This window comes from Triturus cristatus, chromosome 8 (assembly GCF_964204655.1).
Source record: "Triturus cristatus chromosome 8, aTriCri1.1, whole genome shotgun sequence".
Classification (NCBI taxonomy): domain Eukaryota; kingdom Metazoa; phylum Chordata; class Amphibia; order Caudata; family Salamandridae; genus Triturus; species Triturus cristatus.
The window spans coordinates 1,049,955,013-1,049,968,487 of NC_140591.1; positions in this window are offsets into that span (position 1 = coordinate 1,049,955,013).

Here is a 13,475-nt window from a genome sequence, read left to right on the forward strand (position 1 = left end):
AGTCCTGCAGTAGTGTTAATTACCCCTTCAATTACTCTAGACAAACGTCGTACTTCTCGGCTAGAAAGCATAGGCCCCCAAAAGGGCAACACTCCCTTCATAATGTCGGTAAAATGCTGCAGTGGAGTATCTGTCTGATCTATATCGGTGGTATCTATTTCCCTTTTATTTCTCCCACTAAGCACCTTATGTTTATCTAGTCGGTGATCCTTGTGATAATTAGAAGGGGCAATATAGACTGGAGGGTACAGGAAGGACAGGTAGCAAAGTCCAGTCCATCCTCGCGAAAGCCAAGTATAGGCACAGACAAAATATACATTAGGAGGGGTTAACAACGAAGGGCTGCTAAAGGTACGCAACCGATAAGTGTAATTACATCGGCTTTCTCCTACTGATATGTACCCTATTCCTTGAACACAAAACGTAGAGGTACTATTTAATACAGGCACTGGAATTGCCCTATCTTCAGTAACATTACGGTCCTGAAAGTGTCGATAATATTGAGTGAAATTGAATTCAACAAAGTCCAAAATTTCATTTTTCAACCAAGTGGTATTTTCATGCGTTATATACATGTTCACACAGGCATTCGGATCTGATGTTCCCTCTCCATTGTTCCCTTCGGGGTTGAATCCTTGATGAACCTCAATATATGCTAAAATCATTTCATAATCCCTCTCTGAAAACCTTTGAGCGTCCACAGTGTAATGCATATACATCATAGAAAGCAATTTGAACCAAGCCTCGCAACTTCCCAGATGAGACAAAGGTAGGGATATAAATAAGTCGTGCTTGTGCATAACAGATGGTAAAAGACCACAAACCCAGCAATTTGTAGTATTGGTGGCACTGTGTGCTTGATGAAGCATTTCAATGGATGTGTTTTTCACATAGGTCTGACGATGCCTTTCCTTATGAGGGGCTAAAGTATGAAACACGTGCTCCGGAGGTGGGGTAGTTGTTCCTAAAACAGTATGCATAGGGTGGCGAAATTCTAAATATATGAATACTCCCAATAATGTAATTAGTAATATTGCTATAGTAGCAATAAATGCAATTTTAACACGATTGGTCCAACTAGAAAAAACAGGCATATATGTAGTAAAATAGCGTGGTACAAAAGGACGTTCCTCTTCAGGAACAAAACGAGCAAAGGGATACTTACTAAGGAAAAGTCCAACAATAAACTAGGGCAATGCAGTCCAACCTGCCAGAGGGTGCTTCTTTCTTGTGTCCGTTTAGAGCCTCACAGGCAGGCTCCTATCGTTCATCACAGAAAATATCAAAACAAAACTTCTCACGTTGGAGTTATGTTCTCACACAACCCTTGAAGAAAACACAACCTGGTCCCCTTTGAACATGAAATTCAGTCTTTCTTTCTGAACAAAGCAAACAAATGTTCAAGGCTCTCAGCGCGTTCAGTCCAGAGTCTCGCTCAGTACACCAGAAGCGTATCTAACAGACATTCATAGCACAGGTCTGTACCCTATCACTCAAGTCTCTCCTTATCTCCTACCATGTTCACCTGGTGTACCGTGTTCTTTTCTGGGCCGCAGGTTGTATCGAGTATGGCCAGGCACTTCTTGATCAGAGAACAAAACAGAGGATGACGAATCCGGTGAAACAGGGGCACTACGAACCTCTGGATTAGCTGTAGGAACAACAGAATCTGGGGCGATCAATTGTGCTGATGACAGAACCCCTTCCGAGCCCGGTGCACCTTCTCTTTGCCCTTCTCCAATTACCTGGGCGTTAGAAAAAGGGATTAATCGAGGAACTCGCTCACTTTCCTGAGTCAGAAACCCGTCCTGGATTCGCTGATCATATGGAAGCGGAAGGGGTAGTTTTTTCAGATGTGACACATGAATCCAGTGTCGCTTGCCGTTCACTTTTACCGCCGTCCGCATGGCCAGCAAGACTTGAACCGGTTCAGACCAACGAGGATCCAAGCTGGATTTTCGCTGATAGTTACGGACCAGAACCCACTGTCCTCGTTCCAAGCGATGTCCAGGACCCTCCGGCAGGGGCTGCATAACTGCTGAGACCTGTTGATGAATGGAACGAAGATCTTTAGTCAAAGCATACAAATAATCTGTCAGCATAGGATATTCTATATCACAAAACGTTCTGGGTCTCGGGATGCCCCAAACATTAGCAGGGCGCACAAAAATGACCTTATACGGAGACAAACCAGAACGAGAATGTGGTGTAACTCGTATTGACATTAATGCCAGCGGCAGAGCATCTGGCCACTTTAATCCAGTACTTTCTTGAACTTTAGCTAATTTGAGCTATAATATCCCATTATACTTCTCTACCAACCCAGCGGACTGGGGGTGTCAAGCCGCATGGAATTTATGTTTAATCTGTAGTCCATTACACATATGTGTGATGAGTTCTGCATTCAAATGTCTTCCATTATCACTCCAGATCACACGAGGCAATCCGTAGCGAGGGAAATACTCCTTTACCAACGCTTTTGCCGTTGCCAAAACAGTGTTTTCTTTTGTCGGGTAGGCTTCCACCCATTTACTGAAAGCACATACCACGACCAGGACATACTTCAAATTGTTAACGCGCTCCAGCTGGATATAATCCATTTGAAGCACCTCAAAAGGCAAAGATGGTGGTGCAAAATTTCTACTCAAAACAGGCTCCCTGGATTATGTCGTAAGCAAACCATGCAATATTGTACCAAATGAGCAGCGGTCCTAGAAATATTGGGATTGTACCATACAGGATCTATTAATGCACAAATACCTTTTACCCCAATATGAGCTGAACCATGTGCCATTGTCACCACCGCATTCACTAATGCATTAGGCAATAGCCACCACTGCTTTTCTGTCAGATCAATCCAACTGCATCTAAACTCCCAATTTTTCCAGTGAGCCAGTTCAATAGGGGTAGCTTCTTTCTGTATTTCTCGGACACTCTCCATGGTATTATCAACCATCTCTGTTTCAGCCACCCACCTAGCAGAGCTAGTCACAAACATTGAGGTCAATATGGATTTTGCAGTTTCCTTAGCTACTTGATCAGCAAAGGCATTACCCTCCCCCACTGCATCAACCACTGCTTTGTGTGCACTACATTTGACTATAGCCACCATTTCTGGTAACGTCAATGCTGTCAGTAATCGCAAAATCAAGGGGCCATGCTGTATTCGCTGACCATGAGAAGTAAGAAAACCTCTCTCTGCCCACAGTCGGCCAAAACTATGAGCCACGCCAAATGCGTACTGGCTGTCGGTGTAAATATTTACTCTCAGTCCTTCACTTAACTCACAGGCCCGAAACAATGCCACTAATTCAGCCGCCTGTGCTGACTGATAGGGTACTCGAGAAGCCTCAACTATAGTATGAAGAGTAGTTATCACATATGCAGCAGTTGTCGTGCCATCTGGTAACTTGAAACAAGAGCCATCGATGTACAACTCCCCTTGAGGGTCAGATAGAGGAGTGTCAGTCAGGTCTACCCATCCCTTTGTTTCTTCCTCAAAGGAAAATATACAATCATGAACATCATTGTTCTTTTTATTCGAAGGGAGGGGTAGTAACGTAGCACGGTTCAGAGTGGCACATCGTTTAATCGTAATATGTGGAGCAAACAAAGTCAATTCATATCCAGTAAGACGCGCACTAGTAAGGTGCTGGGTCTTTGTTCTGTTCAATAATGTATCCACAGCGTGCGGTACCATCACTGTGAGGTCAGTGTTCAAAATGAGCCCTTCCGACTGTCGAATAGCCACTGCAACCGCAGCAGTAGCTATTAAACAGCTAGGGAGTGCTCTGGCGACGTTATCCAACACCGCCGAGAAATAAGCACAAGGTCTCTGCTTACCTTCAAATCCTTGTGTTAACACAGAAAGCGAACAACCGTCCACCTCGTGTACGTAAAGCACAAAAGGTTTTCGGTAGTCAGGAGTACCAAGAACAGGTGCAGAACAAAGCACAGATTTCAAAGAGTCAAAAGCATCTTGACAAGAATCAGTCCAGGGTAAAGGTTCATGCACATCTTTAGTGGTTAAATACAGAAGAGGTTTAGTAAGAAGGGAAAAATTAGGGATCCATTGGCGACAGTAAGAAGTTATGCCGAGAAATGCACGAACATCACGCTGAGTACGAGGTACAGACATATTAAAAATGGTAGTCACACGCTCAGGGGTTAGTCTCCTTCCCTCCTTCGACAGTAGATGGCTGAGATAGGTCACCTCCTGTCGAAAATATTGAAATTTAGAAAGGGATACTTTATTGCCATTAGCAGCCAAATGAGACAATAATTGTACAGTGGCCTTCTTACAACCGTCCTCGGTATCAGAAGCCACTAACAAATCATCCACGTATTGCAAAAGCACATTACCAGGGGGCAAGGCCAAATCATCCAACATTGTTTTCAAAGCTTGACTATAAATAGCAGGACTCTTTGTGTACCCCTGGGGAGCGCGGCAGAACCGGAAGCTACGACCAGACAATGAGAAGCCGAAAATATGACGGCTATCAGGATGAATCGGAATGCTAAAGGAAGCATTCTTTAAATCAATCACAGAGAAATATTTAGCAGTAGGAGGAATCATAGTGAGAATAGTAGTGATGTCTGAAACCACAGGGTATTGGGGCACCACTATTTTATTAATTTCATGCAAATCAATCACAAAACGATAGGTATCAGCATAATCAGAATCGCCTCCAACAGGGGCTCTCTTTAAGATAGGTAAAATGGGGCTGTTACACACATTAACAGCTGTCTCTTCTACCACACCCCTTTTTTACCAAATCTTGTGTGATGGAGAGCAAAGCCTTCCCACCTACCGGAGAAATTTTGTACTGAGGTATACGAGGAAGCAGAGCATTTTGCTTCAAAGTAATAGAAACGGGCGGAATTTTTAATAATCCTACATCTGTGTCACCAGTGGCCCACAATGTTGCTGGGATATAGCAAACTCAGGAGGGAGGGTTTAATTTTTAGTGAAACACTGCAAAGTATGTTTCCCAAGGGAATTAATAGTCAAGTAAACACCATCAGGTGAACAATAAATCTTAGCATGCAATTTCTTCAATAAATCCAAGCCCAACAAATTTTCGCCACAATGGGAAGTCAAAAGAAACGGGGAGTCTATCGTAACAGGACCAATTGTAAAAGGAATAGGTTTGGAGATGGGGCTCACCACCGGAATTCTCGAGAATCCTACCGAAACATTATTGTGCCCGGACAGAGCAGCCCCTGGGACCAGGGAACGAGAAATAGAACTATTCATTGCACCCGTATCAACTAAAAACTTTTCAGATGTCCCCATCAAACGCGCCTCTACATAAGGTCCTTGCTGATCAACGGGTACTGACACCTGGCCCTCACTCTGTCCATGGCTATCCTATGTATAAGCATACCCTTCGGTCGCGTCCGTTGCACACTCCTCATTATAATACTGCCTACCTCTTGGATTATCAAAATAATTCTTTTCTTGTCCAACTTGCGTCGCCTCTTCTCTTCGCATATCACTGCGATCCACACTTCCCCGACCTCTTCCTCTACCTCTTATAGCCCCGTTCTGGGCCAGCAACAAAAGACACTGAAATCGCCAATGCCCTTCCTCCTTACAATAAGCACACTGATTTATTCCCAAAATGACAGCCGGCCCTCTGCCTCGTCCAGTTCCCGCCCCCCTCCGGAAGAACCCTCTACCGCCTCTCTCTCTGCCTGGTCCGTGAGCAACTTATTGCAACAACACCCGTGTTTTAAGATCCTTCGCTTTCTTTTCCGTATTATCCTTACTCTCATTTTTCTATGTTCGTAATATTGGGCCATACTCAATATTATCGAGGGTGTGGAAGTGGTCCAGGTACTTTCACTGGCTTTTAACCTTGCAGAGACTTCCGGTAACAAATTGGTCACAAAACGATTAACAAATAATCGTATCCCGCCTTCCAACGATAAATCCTGTCCACTAAAATCAATAAATACGCCCTCAAATCTAGTGAAAAAATCAGAAACATCTTTCTTCTGTTTACATGCGGTCAATTTGTCCCAATCAACCTTACGAGGCGGAAATAAGGAATGCATGTAAGTGATAATACAGCCAGGTAATGCCAATAATTCCGGTTTAGGCTTATCTCCAGGCTTACGATCCTTATCCCAATCTTTTATCTGGTCCCATGTTCCGCCAAATTCTTGAGCATGGTCCTGATCATGCACCTGACGCCATACGTCAACGGGAACTAACAATGCAAAAAATAGCTCTATGTCAGCTAAGGTCTTGACGGCCAAATAGGCCGCCTCTGTGAGTTCTTTATAATAAGCCGTGGGATTCTTACGGGGGTCGGGTAATTGTGATTTTAGCAAGAGGACTTCACTCCTCTTCCAGGGGGTATAAACCCATTGCTCCTGCACTCGGGCCTCTACATGAGGTCTAGTCACCACGCCATGGTCATCTTTTAGTTCCGGTATTTCAGGATGAAAGATAGGGTGAACTTCTCGCATAGGATGCTGAGAGTCCCATGAGGGACACTTTTGATGCATCCATTCGCGATAATTTAATAAAACCTCCACATTTCTATACACTTCCTCCGGGCGAAGTTCAGACTTATGAGCCCTGTCCCGGATGTCATACATCACTTGGGGAGCCATCCCTCCTGGAAAACACTGTTCCCGGAGAGTAATAATACGTGCAGCCATGTGTTTCAAAGCATGTTGCTGCATAACAGGCTCATAGTCACAAAGCGTGTTCCATATGTCAGTTATGGTGTAAATAGGCTGTCGCATCCAGGGCCGGACTGGCCGTAGCGGGCACCAGGCAATCCCCCGGTGCGCCGCACGGGTGGGGGCCGGTTTTGGGCCCTGGGGGCCGTTTTTGGTTCCAGGGCCGTTTTTCCAGTATAGCTGCAAAATTGGCCCCGTAAACAAAATCTGCCAAAAACCCGGCCCGGGCAAAGAGCTTGGCGGCACCCCCAAGACCCGGGGGGGCAGGCCAAGCACTTTGCCAGGGCCGGTTTTGGTTCCCAGTCCGGCCCTGGTCGCATCCACTGGGATGACTGATCCTCAATCATCTGTTTCTCAGTCGGTCCTACAGCCGAACGGGTAAACAACTTCCGTGCGTCGAGATCCCCCGGAGCACGAAATGGAGTTGAAACAGCTGGAGATGGGGTCGTGCTCGCAGAAAGGGAGGCCCACACAGGGGTGGGGGGAGACAAAACAGCTGTGGAAGTAACGGAAGACGGCAGTGTAACAGGCAATAAAGTAGCCGTCTCAGACACTGATGGAAACAAAACAGAGGACGTTCCCAGAGAGGCAAGGGAAGAGGCATCCACAGGGGCAGAAGCCGAAGGGGCCTGTACTAGAGTCAGGGGAACAACAGGATATATACGCTGCGGAGCATAAGGTAGAGGTGGACGAGTATCCAATAAATCCTCTATCTTATCTTCCGCTTCAGTCCTAGCCACATAGGTCTTATCTACTGGCAATCTAAATTGTCTGTCTGCACAATCAATCCCTTGTTCAGTTCGTGCTTTATCATAAGCTATAGCTTTCTGCATAATCGTCTGATTTCCTTTCATCCTACATACTTTCTCCTCCCGCATACGTCTACGCTTTGCTTCCTTCTGCCACAGGCTTAGAGAGTCAAACATTGACTGTCGACTACGTTTAGAAAATAATCCTTCCTGCCATTGTAATTCCACATTATCTTTAGTATATTTATGCCATAGTGTATTAAACAAGAGAGGTGTAATACCATGCTTTACATACATATCATAACTTGGCCTGCCCTCAGACGGGGCAGGTGGACTTTCAGCCAAACGCGTATCATTAGGGCAAAAACAACATCCAAAACAACTCAATTTGCTAAAACACGGCATGGTTATCGTCGTCACGTATTCAATCATAAAAATAAACTTTCAAACATGGCCATGTTCAAACATTCACAAAACATACAACCTCAAGCTCATTCAAACATACACAAGACAATAATATACATATACATACAAAATATTAAAAATGACGTCTTTTCAAACAAAGAACAGAGCCCGTCGACTCCTGTTTGTGGAGAATCAATCAAATTCAGATTCCAAGACCGACAGATACCAAATTCAAGCAGTCCAAAGACTACCAAGAGACCGTCAGACAGGTATAACCACAGACTGACCTACAGGCCATCCCGCAGCTTTCCTCGTTCACTCTTGGGACTATTCTGACTAAGCCTGCTTCATTAGCACCGCTTCAGATGTGTTCCCAAGGCTACCCAGGTACAGCCACAGGCTTTTCCGAGAGCAGTCCGGCCGGGTGCGAACCACACGTGCCGCGCCGGGCGTCCGATCGGCTTCTTTATTAGTCACGAAAGGTCTGTGAAGCATCTATATGTGCAGCCACCACAACGCTGCCCCGTCAGACCCCCCCAAGATTCTCCGTGGTACACTGACCACCAAATACTGACACAGTTAACTGCTTCAAAAGCACTGCTTAACAGTGCATGCCAAGAACATCAAAACAATTCCACTCACCTGGTGCACACAGGTACAATTGCGTGACCTCCACTGCCAACTCCTGAATACCAACACAGTCAGCTCCTGGGTTACGCCCGTAGGGCTCAGTTGAAGGGTCACTAGCAGCTGGGGATACTCTGATCGTGAGAGCGGAGTTAGTTCATACCAAAGATGGCTAAATTTCAAAGGATCCTTTTTCCGTCCACCCGCTCGACCAGAATTACCTCTTGTCCTTACCACCCGCTTACGGGGAGGACGACCCAGTCACGGAGTCCCAGCGGAGTCGCCAACTGATGTACCATAAAATTAAACTATAGGACTATACCTACCAATAGTCCCAGTACCATTACCAAATAATCAGTCAGTTGGCAGTGAAGAAGGTTCAATCGTTTATTAAACAAAATACTCTATAGAGGAGCCTCTCCGAACCTCACCCATCAGGTGCGCCAAGAAGACTGTTGGCACGTATTCAAACATGAGGTTATATACTTTTTGGTTCAACACATACAATCACTGTAAAAGGAAAAATACCAGTTGGCCCTCGAGCTCCAGGGAAGGACCATATATGGCACACATCAGACCAGTACAAAGGCTTGACTATCTATTACTGATGAGGTCAGGAGGGGTGACTCCCTTTCGTCTTGGTGCCTGGGAGTGTAGACACGGCGCCTCCAGGAATGCGCTTATCGCCCCCAAAGCCAGATGCGACCTTGGGTCTTAGAACAGTCGAGTAAAACAGCCTACCTTCAGCTGCTACCAGTAACTCAGATGAACTGGGGCCTGACAACCGCATGTGATCAACACGTGATCACGGCCCGTGCTCAAGCATATGATCAGAAGATGGCGTCTATATGGTTCTTGGCCTACTCTTTTAGCAATAGATTTACAGCGAGGAAATAAACAAGTTTCCTCCAAGCAAAAGCATATATATCAAACAAAAAGTATACGTATAGATGCATCATGCATCATGCTAACATAATATAGGTTCGATACTCCTTATATACGGGAAATCTACTTTTTTATCCCTCAGAACGGCCCTTTTAGCATGATGTAGCTAACAAAACCGTTCAATCTTCAAATATTCCCTCATCAATCTGCATTAAGTCTTTGAACTCCGTTGAATCAGCTGAGTTTTTTACTGCTGTTGGGGATGGGCCAGACACAGAGGAAGTGAGTTTTCTCACGCAATAAGAGCAACATGCAGGTCCACATTGTAGGCAAACACAACACGTGAAGATGATACCGACTATACATGCCAGCACCATCAAAATTTTCCATCCCCAAGTAGACAGCAAACCCCAGAACCAACCAGAGAGAGACCACGTACCAGTTTCTACATGTATATCGGAAGCTAAACGATGTAGCTTCTGTATAGCCAAATGAACGGAGGGGGCCGAGTCAGGAATATAAACACAGCAAGAGCTGCTGATCACACGGCATGCTCCTCCTCGATCTGCCAAGATAACGTCCAAAACCATACGGTTTTGAAGCGAAACGAGTCTGGTCACCTGTATCTCTACTGTTATATTGGTCAGTAGTAGGGGTGGGAGGAATTTGCGAAATTCACTTTCGCAAATTATCGCGAAAATGTTAAAAATCTCTGCAAACACGCGGAAATATCGCGAAGATGCGGAAGTTTTTTTCCCGCCCGTTCGCGGTATTTTCTGCGTGGTCGCAGCTTGCCAACTTACCCATGCGGTTGTTCGCGGGCGCGGCCATCTTGTTTTAACTTGTCTCGCGGTGCATGATCGCGAGAAGAAATACGTGATCGCGCGATGCATGACGTTACTGCGGGCGCGAACTGTCGCGAGACAGCGCAAATGGCTACCAACAATCCAACATCTCGTGGAGAATGCGACCGGATCGGGAAAACTTGTCGGCGAACGCGGGGATTCAGGTAAGGCGATCGCGCGCACGCTAGAATGTATTATTTTACAGCGCGAGCAAGAAACAAAAAATCGCAAAGCTGCGGAATGCGGAAATTTTGACATTTTCGCGCTTTCCGCGGAACGCGAAAATGCCAAATTATCCAAATTTCCGCGAACGGAACGGAATTTTGGCCCAGGCCTAGTCAGTAGTCCTGCAGTAGTGTTAATTACCCCTTCAATTACTCTAGACAAACGTCGTACTTCTCGGCTAGAAAGCATAGGCCCCCAAAAGGGCAACACTCCCTTCATAATGTCGGTAAAATGCTGCAGTGGAGTATCTGTCTGATCTATATCGGTGGTATCTATTTCCCTTTTATTTCTCCCACTAAGCACACTATGTTTATCTAGTCGGTGATCCTTGTGATAATTAGAAGGGGCAATATAGACTGGAGGGTACAGGAAGGACAGGTAGCAAAGTCCAGTCCATCCTCGCGAAAGCCAAGTATAGGCACAGACAAAATATACATTAGGAGGGGTTAACAACGAAGGGCTGCTAAAGGTACGCAACCGATAAGTGTAATTACATCGGCTTTCTCCTACTGATATGTACCCTATTCCTTGAACACAAAACGTAGAGGTACTATTTAATACAGGCACTGGAATAGCCCTATCTTCAGTAACATTACGGTCCTGAAAGTGTCGATAATATTGAGTGAAATTGAATTCAACAAAGTCAAAAATTTCATTTTTCAACCAAGTGGTATTTTCATGCGTTATATACATGTTCACACAGGCATTCGGATCTGATGTTCCCTCTCCATTGTTCCCTTCGGGGTTGAATCCTTGATGAACCTCAATATATGCTAAAATCATTTCATAATCCCTCTCTGAAAACCTTTGAGCGTCCACAGTGTAATGCATATACATCATAGAAAGCAATTTGAACCAAGCCTCGCAACTTCCCAGATGAGACAAAGGTAGGGATATAAATAAGTCGTGCTTGTGCATAACAGATGGTAAAAGACCACAAACCCAGCAATTTGTAGTATTGGTGGCACTGTGTGCTTGATGAAGCATTTCAATGGATGTGTTTTTCACATAGGTCTGACGATGCCTTTCCTTATGAGGGGCTAAAGTATGAAACACGTGCTCCGGAGGTGGGGTAGTTGTTCCTAAAACAGTATGCATAGGGTGGCGAAATTCTAAATATATGAATACTCCCAATAATGTAATTAGTAATATTGCTATAGTAGCAATAAATGCAATTTTAACACGATTGGTCCAACTAGAAAAAACAGGCATATATGTAGTAAAATAGCGTGGTACAAAAGGACGTTCCTCTTCAGGAACAAAACGAGCAAAGGGATACTTACTAAGGAAAAGTCCAACAATAAACTAGGGCAATGCAGTCCAACCTGCCAGAGGGTGCTTCTTTCTTGTGTCCGTTTAGAGCCTCACAGGCAGGCTCCTATCGTTCATCACAGATAATATCAAAACAAAACTTCTCACGTTGGAGTTATGTTCTCACACAACCCTTGAAGAAAACACAACCTGGTCCCCTTTGAACATGAAATTCAGTCTTTCTTTCTGAACAAAGCAAACAAATGTTCAAGGCTCTCAGCGCGTTCAGTCCAGAGTCTCGCTCAGTACACCAGAAGCGTATCTAACAGACATTCATAGCACAGGTCTGTACCCTATCACTCAAGTCTCTCCTTATCTCCTACCATGTTCACCTGGTGTACCGTGTTCTTTTCTGGGCCGCAGGTTGTATCGAGTATGGCCAGGCACTTCTTGATCAGAGAACAAAACAGAGGATGACGAATCCGGTGAAACAGGGGCACTACGAACCTCTGGATTAGCTGTAGGAACAACAGAATCTGGGGCGATCAATTGTGCTGATGACAGAACCCCTTCCGAGCCCGGTGCACCTTCTCTTTGCCCTTCTCCAATTACCTGGGCGTTAGAAAAAGGGATTAATCGAGGAACTCGCTCACTTTCCTGAGTCAGAAACCCGTCCTGGATTCGCTGATCATATGGAAGCGGAAGGGGTAGTTTTTTCAGATGTGACACATGAATCCAGTGTCGCTTGCCGTTCACTTTTACCGCCGTCCGCATGGCCAGCAAGACTTGAACCGGTTCAGACCAACGAGGATCCAAGCTGGATTTTCGCTGATAGTTACGGACCAGAACCCACTGTCCTCGTTCCAAGCGATGTCCAGGACCCTCCGGCAGGGGCTGCATAACTGCTGAGACCTGTTGATGAATGGAACGAAGATCTTTAGTCAAAGCATACAAATAATCTGTCAGCATAGGATATTCTATATCACAAAACGTTCTGGGTCTCGGGATGCCCCAAACATTAGCAGGGCGCACAAAAATGACCTTATACGGAGACAAACCAGAACGAGAATGTGGTGTAACTCGTATTGACATTAATGCCAGCGGCAGAGCATCTGGCCACTTTAATCCAGTACTTTCTTGAACTTTAGCTAATTTGAGCTATAATATCCCATTATACTTCTCTACCAACCCAGCGGACTGGGGGTGTCAAGCCGCATGGAATTTATGTTTAATCTGTAGTCCATTACACATATGTGTGATGAGTTCTGCATTCAAATGTCTTCCATTATCACTCCAGATCACACGAGGCAATCCGTAGCGAGGGAAATACTCCTTTACCAACGCTTTTGCCGTTGCCAAAACAGTGTTTTCTTTTGTCGGGTAGGCTTCCACCCATTTACTGAAAGCACATACCACGACCAGGACATACTTCAAATTGTTAACGCGCTCCAGCTGGATATAATCCATTTGAAGCACCTCAAAAGGCAAAGATGGTGGTGCAAAATTTCTACTCAAAACAGGCTCCCTGGATTATGTCGTAAGCAAACCATGCAATATTGTACCAAATGAGCAGCGGTCCTAGAAATATTGGGATTGTACCATACAGGATCTATTAATGCACAAATACCTTTTACCCCAATATGAGCTGAACCATGTGCCATTGTCACCACCACATTCACTAATGCATTAGGCAATAGCCACCACTGCTTTTCTGTCAGATCAATCCAACTGCATCTAAACTCCCAATTTTTCCAGTGAGCCAGTTCAATAGGGGTAGCTTCTTTCTGTATTT